This window comes from Meriones unguiculatus, chromosome 10 (genome assembly GCF_030254825.1).
Source record: "Meriones unguiculatus strain TT.TT164.6M chromosome 10, Bangor_MerUng_6.1, whole genome shotgun sequence".
Taxonomy (NCBI): Eukaryota; Metazoa; Chordata; class Mammalia; order Rodentia; family Muridae; genus Meriones; species Meriones unguiculatus.
In genome coordinates, this window is record NC_083358.1 from 100,429,463 (window position 1) to 100,441,591 (window position 12,129).

The window sequence follows — 12,129 nt, forward strand, 5'->3', positions numbered from 1 at the left end:
CGGGGCAGGGAGGACGAGCTTGCTCGTCTGGATTAGAGGACTCTGGCCCTGACGCCACTCTTGGGCGCAAATGCCCAGCAGGCTCCTCCGGGCTGGCAGCCTCACCCTGCTCCCGAAAGCTGAGTTGCTCGCGCCCCCTGGTGTTTCAGACACGGACAACCTCGACGGGACGAAGTGCGACTGCGCGTCAACCTGAGCGACCCAGAGCGACGTGCTCTGAGGCCAGGAGGGGGCGCTGCATCTGAGCCGACGTGGGACCTGCCTGAGCCCTGTGCCTGCGAGCGAGGGCTTCTTTGGGAACCAGCCTTCTGCTAGGTAGCAGCTCCAAGAGGGAGGAAAGGAGGGAGGGACAGAAAAAGCGAAAAAGGAAAAAAGGGGAAAAGGGCGAAAATGATAAAACCATCTCACAGGATTACTGTGGTTTTGTTGTTTGTTTTCGCTGTGCTGGGGGTTAAACCTAGGTCTCACATTCACGGGGCAAGTGCAAACGCTGGAGCAATGAGCTACATCCCTGGCCCTTTTACATACTTTTTAATTTAAGACACATTCGCACTATGTTGTGAAGACTGGCCCTGAACTTGGGATCCTCCTGCCGAAGCATTCCAACTAACTGGGATTACAGCCTGCCGACACCACGAGTCTTGGCTTGCTGTGGGTCTTAACAAAGCACGTTTAAGAATGAAACTAGTTCCTGGCAAGAGGGAGCCCTCACCAAGTGCTGGGATAGTGCCCAACACCTTAGAGGCTCCGTTACTGCTAGAGGCGTCAGGGTGACCATCAGCATTTATTATTTATCCGTCCACTGCGTGGTGTCTCACGAATACTGTGTCGACACTCCACATACAGAGCTCTTAACAAAGTGAGGGTTTTTATTTCTTTGTTTCTGGTGCTAGGGGCTAAAACCACCACCCAGTGCTCTACCACTGAGCTAAATCCACGACTCTGTTTTATTGTTTGTGTTTGTTTGGGGGACTGGGTCTCACTCTGTAGCCCAAGATGGACTCAAACTCAGAGCAATCCTCCTGCTGCAGCCTCCCAGATGTGGGATTGCAGGCACGTGACACCGTGCCTAGTTTGTTTTGTTTTTTGAAACAGGCTCTCGCTCTGTAGCCCAAACCGGCCTGGAACTTGCAGTAATCCTCCTGTTTCTACTCCCAAGAGCTGGGATTACAAGCGTGAGACACTGTGCCCAGTTTTCAAGAACCAAGCCAAAAATGGAGAGCTAGCACTCTGGACCGAGCACAAAGAATTCATCCGGGAAGACGTGGGTGCCACAGCTGCTGCTAGGTACCAGGCACTTGGAAGAATAGGCACTTCCACATAGGCATTTGGAAGAATAAATAACTTTCTATGCTTTGGGGCTTTTAGATACTGGTGATGAGACAAATACAAAATATAGTGTTATTTGGACCACAGGCATGACAGCCCACACCTGGTCTACAAAGCAAGTTCCAAGCCACCTAGAAACTTTTTTTCCTTTTGTTTCTGGTGCTAGGGGCTAAAAGAAAAAAAAAAAGAGCCTAGGGGTGGTAGTGCCACATGCCTTTAATCCTGGTACCTGGGAGGCAGAGGCAGGCAGATCTCTGTGAGTTCAAGGCCACCCTGGTCTACAGAGTGAGTCCCAGGAAAGCCAGACCTACACAGAGAAACCCTGTCTCAAGAGAACAAAACAAAACAAAGGAAAAAGAAAAAAGAAGAAGAGGGAAAAAGCTGTGGCTGCATTTATTTAGCCAGTCAAGTTAGCAAAGATCTTGCAGAGGAAATGCTGCTTGGCCTGGTCTTGAACCAGATGTGAACAAGGAGTAAAGGGCCAGTAAGGACCGCAGAACCAGATGAGGCGATGAGTGCAATCCCAGCGCCAAGACAGAGGAACACTTAAGCGCCACACCAAGAGACTAGTAAGCACGGCGCAGCCTTGGGAGGGCAGCATGGACTTGGAGAATTGAGTGGGAACAGTGAAGGGCATGCTCTGCCCAGGGGGAAGAGTCTGGATTTGTGGGCCACTGCGGGCTTTGGCTGGGGAGACACCCAGAATCCAAACTCACTGCAAGCGCACTTCTGATAAAGCTAAATTAGGCCTCGAGGTCCATCCCTAGCATAGCTCCTTCCAAACCCTAAAGCGTGCAAACCACGTGGTCAACACATCCTTGTAAAATGCAAAAGCCAGCTCAACAGGGCGCTCACGCTGCTTCCCTTTTAGCTCCTTGTCCAGTGTTAACACTCTTCTCCAGGATGGCTGGCCTTGGAGTGAAAGGCGTGTGCATGTTTGGAACTGACCCAAAGTTAAATTGAATAAACAAAACTATGCTTGCTGTGAGGGGAGAGGGAGATTTTGTTGTTTGGTTGTTTTTTTGTTTGTTGGTTGGTTGGTTGGTGCCTGTTTGTCTGTTTTAGACAGGAGTCATTATGTAGCCCCGGCTGGACTGGAACTCACGAGGCAATCCGTGTTGATCTCTAGCTCATAGGAACCTCCCTGCCTGAGCCTCTGAAGTGCTGGGATTAAAGATGTGCAAGCGCAAGCGCCACCGTCCCTGTCCCCGGGCAGGGGCCGGAGAGATGGCTCAGCTGTTTGGAACACCCAGGTTTGATTCCCAGCACCCACGTGGGTGACTCACAACCATCCCTAACTCCAGTTCCTGGGGATCCAACACCCTCTTCTGGCCCCTGACGGCACCAGGCACACATGTGATGCAGTACATACATGCAGGCAAGATACTTACATATATAAAAATAAATAAATGTTTTTTTAAAAACCTTTAAGTAAAAAAAAAAAAAAAATCTTTAGAGAGAAGTAAAATTATATAGCTCCAAAACTCCCATCTCCACCAAGAAAGGAAGAATATCATAAAAGGACTAGGGAAAAACAAAGGAAAAAAAAAAAAGCTTTTTTTTTAAACTCTTGATTGATCAGCAGACAAAAGTTAATTCCAAATAATAATTGCAACGAAGTAGTCAATTGTGTAGGTTTCGATGCATTTATATGGTTATGTGTATGATAAATGAATTGCATGTTGTTTTTATTAGTATAAGTTTATAAGATATTCACACTAACAATGAAGCAGTATAAACCAAAACCAAAACAAAACAAAAAACAAGGATCAAAACCTGAATCATATAGGATGTTCCAGTTGTTTTCATTTTGAGACAGGGTCACATGTATCCCAGGCTAGCCTTGAACTTACTCTGTAGCCAAGGATGACCTTGCATTTCTCCTCCCTTGGTGGGTCTCTGCCACATCAGATCCCACCCATTCTTCCTGGCCACGTCAGAGAATCTCTTCTAGGAAATCTTCCTGGACCAACAGTTAGCTCCCCTGTGTTCTCATCTGGCCGTGAACACAGCTCACATTTAAAATAATAGCTATCAAGGGCAATGAGGCTGCTCAGCGGTAAAGGTGCTTGTTGCCAAGCCAAGCAGCCTGAGTTAAGTCCCCAGAATCTGCATGGTTGAAGGGCAATCAACTCTGACAACCTTCATATGTGTGCCATGGCACCCAAGCACGTGTGCCCACGCCAAAAATACATACATAACGTATGTAAAAAAACGATGCTAGAGGTATCATCTTATTTCAAGTTATAATTCAAAGCCACAGTGATTAAAAAAAAAAAAGTGATACTGGCACTAAAGTAGACACATAGATCAATGGAATAGAATAAAGCCCAGATGTTACCCACACAGCTATGGCCGCCTGGTTTTTGACAAATACACACTAAAGAGAAACGGTATCTTTAAACAGGTGGTGCTGGGGAAATGGATATTTACATGTGCAAGGGCCAAACTAGAGTCTTATCTTTCACTTTGCCCCATGAAACAGCTCCAAGTGGATCAAAGACATTCACATGAGACCTGAAACTCAGAAACTGAGGGAAAAGTGGAGAAAACACTCAAAGATATAAGCATAGGTGGTGACCCTCTGAAGAGGACCCATCACTCACTCTCAAAATATGGCCAACAGCCAACAAATAAGACCCCATGAAATTAAAAAGCTCCGTACAGCAAACAAAATAATTAGGGGACACAAAGACATAGGCTGGAGAATAGGGGCAAATCTTTGCCAGCTATCCATCTGTCAAAGGATTAATATCTAGAACATGTAATGAACTACAGCAAAACAAAGCAAAACGAGAGAGCTAGAAAGATGATTCAACAGTTAAGAGCCCTTGCTGTGCCATGATGCACCCCACAAATGCCTGTAACTGTATCTCAGACGGGGGCAGAAACATAAGAGCCACCGTTTTGTTGGCGCCTAGCCTAACCGAGGCATGAGCCCTAGGATTAGGGAGAGACCCTGCCTCAAAGGAATAAGCACAGAGTGACAGAGGAAGACAGCTAGTGCCCTCTTCTGGCCTCAAATGCACACATGCCCGTGCAGTTGCATAGAAACAAACAAATTAAATACTTTTTTAAAACCCAAATACATCCCTGACTGAAGAACAAATTCTCAACAGAAAAAAAAAAGACCAATAAATGTTTTTAAAATGGTTTAATGTCCTTAGCCAGCAAGGAAATGCAAAATAAAACTACTTTGAGGCTCTATTCACCCCAATGAGAATGGCTGTCATCAAGAGACCAGATGACAACAAATGCTGACAAAGAATGGAGGAAAGGGGAACCCCTACTCACTGTTGGTGGGAATGGACCTGGTATAACCACCAAGGAAATCCTTGGGAAGGCCTCTCAAAATGCTGAAAATAGAACTACCTATATGACCTAGCTGTTCTGCCCCTGGGCATACTCCCAGAGGACTCTGTATCCCACTCTTACACGTGTAAGAGACGCTTACACGTGTAGGATATGGAATTAGCCTAGGTGTCCGTCAACTGAAGACTAGATAATAAAAATATGATTACGTAGATATCCTGGTTGGTTTTTCTGCGAACTCTACACAAGCTAAAGTTAGCTGGGAAGAGGGACTTTAACTAAGAAAATACCTTCAGGGCTGGAGAGAAGGCTCAGCGGTGGTAAGAGCTCTGTGTGCTCTTCCAGAGGTCCTGAATTCAATTCCTGGCAACCACATGGTGGCTCACGACCATCTGTAATGTGATCTGGTGCCCTCTTCTGGCGTGCAGGTGTACACGCAGATACAGCAGTCATATACATAAAATAAATAAATCTTTTTTTTTAAAAAAGAAGAAGATACCTCCAGATAGGCCTGTAGAAGAGTCTGTAGGGTATTTTTTACTTTTCTTAGTGATTATGATGTGGCAGGACCCAGGCCATGTCTAGGTAGTAGCACCCCTGGGCAGTTGAATAAGAAAGCATGCTGAGCAGCCAGTAACAGCACTCCTCTGTGGCTTCGGCTTCAGTTCCTGCCTCCAGGTTTTTGCCCCATGACTTCCCTTGATGATGAAGTATGACAGGAGTTGTAAGACAAAATAAGGTCCTTCCCCATGGGCCAGTGGCCCCTGTGGTTTATTAGACTCAGAAGTGCCCACAGCTACAGTGTTGGCATGGGCAGAGGCTTGGGCAGTACCAGGCTCGGCAGTGGCAGCCCTCCATGGTTTAAACCAGAATGCTTTTTTTTTTTAAGTTAATGGTCTTTTTATTGGGGAAAAATGATTAGCATTTACAACCCAGAATGGGTGTAATTTCTTGAGCAGCAGCGCTGAAGTCCACAGCCACAGCCAACTCTGAATGATGGTTGAAAGGGTGTTAAAAACAGAGTCTAAAGATGCTCCCTCGATGGAAATTTTTTATTAAAACATTGCGTGGCTGCTGACAGCTTGACATTCGTTTCCCTGTGGTACAAGGCATGCAGCATGGAGCCAACTAGTTTATCCTTGACCCCTTTCTCTGGGCATCATCCTCAGGTAAACAAATTTTAAACCTGTTTGTTTTCACTAAGGCTGCTATTGATAATTTATACTAACATGCTGACCCCGTATGAACAGGCTTTGACTTTGTTTTTCCGTTTTGCAAATGTTAATACAAATGCCTGACTGTGCTCAATTGTCAAGCTACATGCATGGAAGACTGGCCAGCCCAAACAGTGCATTAATCATTAGCAAATGGAACTTTAAGGAGGGCACTAAGTGCCTCCTTATCATTAAGGCAGTACAAGTATTTATACTGTAAAACTGATGTAGACCCTGATCCGAAGGGACAGGACCACCAACCAATACACACACTCTCTGGGTGGAGACAGAAAGTTCCTTGACGTTCAGTTTTGCTCTCTAGAAACAAAATGAATAAATGAGCTTTTTTTTTTTTTTTTTTTTTTTTTTTTTTTTTTCAAGAAGCAAAGAAAAAGATTCCCTGTGATTTTTCTTCAGGGGAAAAGTAATTGCTTTGTTGGTTTGTTTGGCTTTTCGAGACCTGGTTTCCCTGTGCAGTTCTAGCTGTCCCGGAACTTGCTCTGTAGACCAGGATGGCCTCGAACACAGAGATCTACCTGCCTCTGCTTTGCAAGTTACTGGGATTAAAGACACGTTCCACCAGCACCTGGCTAAAAGTCGGTCTTCATTTTAAAGTCACTATCTGTATGAATTCGTCATGGTTGCCTTGCCATCTCCATCAACATCTACAGCAAAGAAAACCGAAAGCCCCGGGGAAATGGGTGGAGGGAGAAGATGCCATGTTAAATGAGATTCCCCAGGCTGAGGAAGACAAGAGCCTCACGTCATCTCTCATATATTGATCCTGGCTCCTAATGTTTATACATGTGCTCAGTTTCAGTGTGACCCTCTCCCCCCCAAACTGCTTTTTACAGCTGAATGGGTAATTTTCACTATCCATTCAACAGCTGCTGGACATGTAGGCTGATTAAAATTGCAAAGCGGTACAGTCATTTCAAAGAACCTCTTTGTAATGTGTGTGAAAACTTAGGATATGCAAGCCCATGGACCTTGCAGATTCATTTCTGGAGATCCACTAAGTATATTTAATCGAAAACATATATGCAATATCAATGGTAAACCTAGACATTCATCAACAGAACATTAAAGTATGATATTTGTACATATGGCAACTACAAATAGGTATAAGAATAACTTATTCTTGTTTTGGAAATCATATTTATTTTTCGTAACACTGGGATATTAATATTGATGAGTTTATCACTACTAATTTTTTGGTTTGTATTTCAATACGGGGCGTCATGTAACCCAGGCTGGAGTGAGAATCACTATGTAGCTGAGAATGTCCTGGAATTGCTGACCCTTCTGCCCCCACCTCCCAAGCGCTAGGTTATAGGACCACACCACTAAGCCAGGTTGGTCTTCATTTATCTATTTGTTTATTTTTCTTTTTTGAGAGAGGGTCTCTCTGCGGCACCCTGGCTCTCCTGAAACTCACTTTGTAGACAGGACTGGCCTTAAACTTACAGAGCTCCTCCTGTCTCTGCCTTCAGAGTGCTGGAATTGAAGGCATGCCCTACACCCAGCTTCATGACACATTTATTATTGGTAATTTTGTGTCATCTATCCATCCATCTACCTATCTATCTATCCATCGCGTATGTGTTTGTGTGTGTGTGTGTGTGTGTGTGTGTGTGTATATGTGTGTTGCACCTGTGCCATCATGTGCAGGTGGCAGTCAAGGACAACTTTTGAGAGTCAGTTCTCTCTCCTACCGTATGGGCTTGGTGGCAGAAACCTTTAGCTGCTGAGAAATCTCTCCAACTTGCTAATTTTAAATAAATAAAAAATAAGGTTTTCATAAACAGATTTCCTCTATTTCCTCCTAATGTCCTCATTATTTTATTTTCTAGGCTCCATTATGGAAATAATATCCCAAGCATGTTACAAAAAGACAAAAGAAATGTGTTTTCAACAGGATGTAATGATGTGTATCAATACTCCCAGAATGTGGTGGACTGAGGCAGAAGGATTGAGAGTTCAAGGCCAGCCTGTACCAAAAGGCAAGAACCTGTCTCAAAAAAAAAAAAAAAAAAGTCCTCAGAAGGAATTTGTCTGATATTTTTCTCATGATTCCTCATGACACTGGGATTACAGAGGAAGAAATCCTGACACTGTCATTTCCAGAGTTTTGCCTTTTGCCAGAAGTGCACAGTTGGAATCACAGCCTTTCAGATCCGCTTCTTTCTGCTGACATACACTGGAAGCTCTTCCGTGCCCATTGATAGCTCATTCTCTTTTATCATTAAAAAACATTCCGCTCAACCCCACAAGAAGACCAACAGAGACAACTAACCCAGACCCATGGGGGCTTATAAAGAATAAGACGTCAGCTAAGGAGCAAGCATGGCTGGACCTAGGCCCCCTGCACAGATGTGGCCTAAGCGTGGCTGGGTCTTCATGTGGGTCGGCTGGTGAGGGGGAGGGGGAGTGCGGCTGTTTCTAACATGGACTCTATTGCCTGCTTTTGGATCACTTCCCCCTGGCAGGGCTGCCTTGCCTGGATTAGGATATGCTCAGTCCTGATGTGACTGGATGTGCTGGGGAGGGCTGATAGGGAGGGATGGGGGGATGGGGAGGGAGTGTTCCCCTTTTCTGGGGGGGGGAAGAGAGAGGAGAAAGGGGAAGGAAGGGGAGGGGGACTGAGAGGAGAGGAAGAAGGGGGCACCCTTGGGACGTAAAGTAAATAAACTTAAATAAAATATATTAAAAAAAAATTCCGTTCTTCGCATGCACAGTTCAAGTGTCCATTCGTGCCCGAGTGGCCTGTTAGTTGCTCCTCAATCTTGGCAGTTACGGAGAGAGCGGCCATCCGCTTCTGTGTGCAGGTTTTTGTGTGGCCATCCCAATGAGAGTGCAATTGCTTGATTACACGGTTTCCTATGACGCTTCTCAAGTCCCTGGGCCGTTTAGCACGGTAAAGTTCATTTTCCCCTCCGCACTCCATAGCTGTGTCGTTGGAAAGATGTCAGAATACGCAGCCCACACTTAAGGATTAGGATTGTTCTCCGCGTCCTTGAGGGCGCAGGGTCTACATAAGTTAGTTAGAAGTCTTTCTACACGAGAGATCTGTCCTTTCCCCGTTTGTTCATTTATTTGTTCAGTTGTTTGTTAGTTCAGACCTGAGGATGCTTGTTTTATTCTTTGAGTTACTACCCGGAAATGTTTTCGTTTTGTTGCTCGTGATCGCTTCGGCCATCCGGAGCTTTATCAGTTGGGCCCTGTGTTCGTGCTAATCTAACGGGAGTGACTGTAACCCACATAGACAAAGGCTTTTGCGGGGAACCTAGGTAATATTTGTGTCTCTAAGACCAAGAAGTGTGAGACTCCAGGGATCCAGGGATCCCTCAACCAACCCGGATCTAGGTGCATTTGGTTCTACAAGAAGAGGCCGTGGTCCTGGCGGAATCCTTGGACACCACACTCTGACCCTCTTGGGAACACCTCCCTTCTCCACGTCTATCCCTGTCCGAAACTGAGAGATCCTCTCAACGAAGCTCGGCCCTCCTTGTCCTTCCAGAAAACGCCACGGCGGGGCGCCCTGCATACGGGGTGCGGTCCAGGCGGCCGCGGGCATCTCGGAGGGCTGGGCTTATGGGTTCGGTCAGCCCCGGCCAGGCGGCCTGCCTCACCCCTGGGGGTCTGCGGAGTCACTCTGGCCACGTCCTCACGGCGTGACGCCGCCCGGAACAGAGCGATCGCGGCCAAAGTGGTCGCTGGGTTCCACTCTCCTCGGTGCCCTCCTGCCCTCCGCCACCCATTCCGGTAGGCAGCAGCGGGAAGCTCCTGGCTCAGAGCCCGTCCAGAAAGTCTCCCAACTTTCTGGGCCGGGCAGACCGTTAGCCAGCGCACCAAAAGCCAGCGATAAACAGCTGCAGCTGGAGACCTGGCTAATTGATACAATAAGTTCTGTAATTGCCTCGAAAATAAGGTAATGATTTGGCAGAGGGAATGCTTTGATCTTATCAGCCCAGAGAGATCTCTCCAAGGAAAACTCAGGGACTGGCTGGAGGCTTCCAATTTGGAGTGCAAAGCCGAGGGCCAGCCTGATTGCCCCTGCCCTTCCCCCATGTTCCCTATGTCCTTCTGGAAGTTCTGGGCTTTTCAGAAGGGATTGCCAAGACCTTCTAAGATGACTGAAGAATACACACAATTAGACCGTGGGATGTGTGTTGAAGACGGATGGACTCGGGACTGTTCGGGAACAGGGGGATGGCTGAAAGGTAGAATCCAGTCCTGGAGAGGCTGCAGAAGAGGTTGGAATGGAGATGGGAGGCTAGCTTGGCTCAAGCTCCGGACTTTTTTTTCACACAGGGAGGGCTGCTGATTTGGACTTTACAGGCGGGGGGAGGGGGGTGTACCAAGGGAGAGAACCCTGTGTGCCCTGCTTCTCCAAGAATTCACGCGCACACGCGGACACACACACACACACACACACACACACACACAGCGCTGTGGGTGTCCCTGCCTGGCAGAGGCTCCAGCACAAAGAGGATTAGAAAGATGAGCTAATCTGGTTTGTATCCCAGACATGGCCCCAGAAAGGGACCCTGTCTACTCTGATGTTTAAGGGAGTGGAGGAGTGAGGAATCTTCCTTTGAGGGCAGGCCTTGCTAAGCTGACAATAGCCAAGACCTCTCCCCACTGGCATTTAAGACACTAGAAAGACACTAGAGCCCAGGCTTCAGGGTCAAATTTAGGAAGCAGAGAAGCGGAGGCCTCAGGGCATAGCAGGATGGGGTATGCTACAAAGAAGAGATAAAGACGGAGGATGAAGCTGCACAGAAGAAACTAGCTCTCCATCCATTCTACCTGTCCCATCTGTGGGGAAACTGAGGCCCAAAGCAGGAAACTGACTTACAGGCTTGTAAATAGTACATAACTATCGAGTTGAAGGAAGAAAGCCTTTTTTTTTTTTTTTTTTAATCTTTTCTCGATCTTGTGTGCAGGAGCTGAAGGGCAAGAGTGGTAGGCAAAAGAGAGACGAAAGACACATATCAGAGAGCATATAGGGACAGGCAGGCAGGTACCCAGGGAGATTTAGAAAGCCGCAAAGACATTTTTTGGTTGGTTGGTTTTTAAAAAGACGTGGGGAAACAGATGAAAGGGGACGGGGAGGGAGAGACCAATGGACAGGGAGACGGAGACAGACAGACAGAGGCCAACCAGGAGGTAGCCAGTGACAGAACTGAGAAAGAGGGGCAGAAAAATATCTCACCAGAAAGAAAAACCAGACAAATGAAGACAGGGAAACAAACCTAGAGAGTGGGATAAGACCGGATACAGAAACACAGCCTAGAGACTAGCACCCCAGAGAAGAGATGGGTAGAAAGCATGAAAGCTGAAGAAGGCAAGCTTGGGGGTTGGGGAGGGACATACGGCTCTGCAGATTCTGGCTCACTGGGAACAATCTATCATCCACATCACTCTGGGACCCAGAACAAGCCACGAGAAAGAAAAGTTCAGTGCTCAGCCTATCTGATACAGGCACATTGTATCAGAAAGCGGGGTTGAAGGCAAAAATGGGAACCTTCCTTTGAGGAGTGGCTGGTCAGTGACCACCCAGGACCCCGGCAGCATACCCTGCGCCACCTGCCGGAGATGTCCCTCAGCCTGCCCGCTGCCTGGATCCAGTCTACTCACAGCTAAGTGCTGAAAGACTCCAGCCCACCGCCAAGGTCCCATCTCCCTTGTCCTCCTTTCCTGATGTCCCTGCTCCCTTCTTGGTCCTCTGTGGACACATTTGCTCTGTTCAGCCACTTACTAACTGGAAGGAAAGGGATGTTGTGCCCCAGAGCCCCCTGATTTGGGGCTGGATGTTCCTTCCTCCCGTGCCCCCCCCCCCCAATAGCCTGATTGTCCTATCATCTCTGAGACACGATCCATGTCTCGCCTGGCAGCTCATAAATACCGAGCAGAGGCCAGCTAGGCTGTGCAGCAAGCCTAGATCCCCACGCCATTCTCTCTTAAAATCCTTGGGCTCTTCTCGGGGGTCCCCTCTTCTCGCCATGTATCTTTTGCAGGCCAGGAGGCGTGGCACCAGCCCGGTGTGAACCTGGCCTCAGATCAATGGAGACCTGGCTTAGCCTGCAAAGAAATCTCAGGAAAGGCATCTGGGGGGCCCCTCCTTTAAGTAGTAAGCTCAGGAATTCCTTGACTTTCATCCAACCCCCCCAACTCCAGCCCCTTCTTGGCCTTTCTCTCTCTCTCTCTCTCTCTCTCTCTCTCTCTCTCTCTCTGCTCATTACCATCCATACCACCTCCCACCCACAAG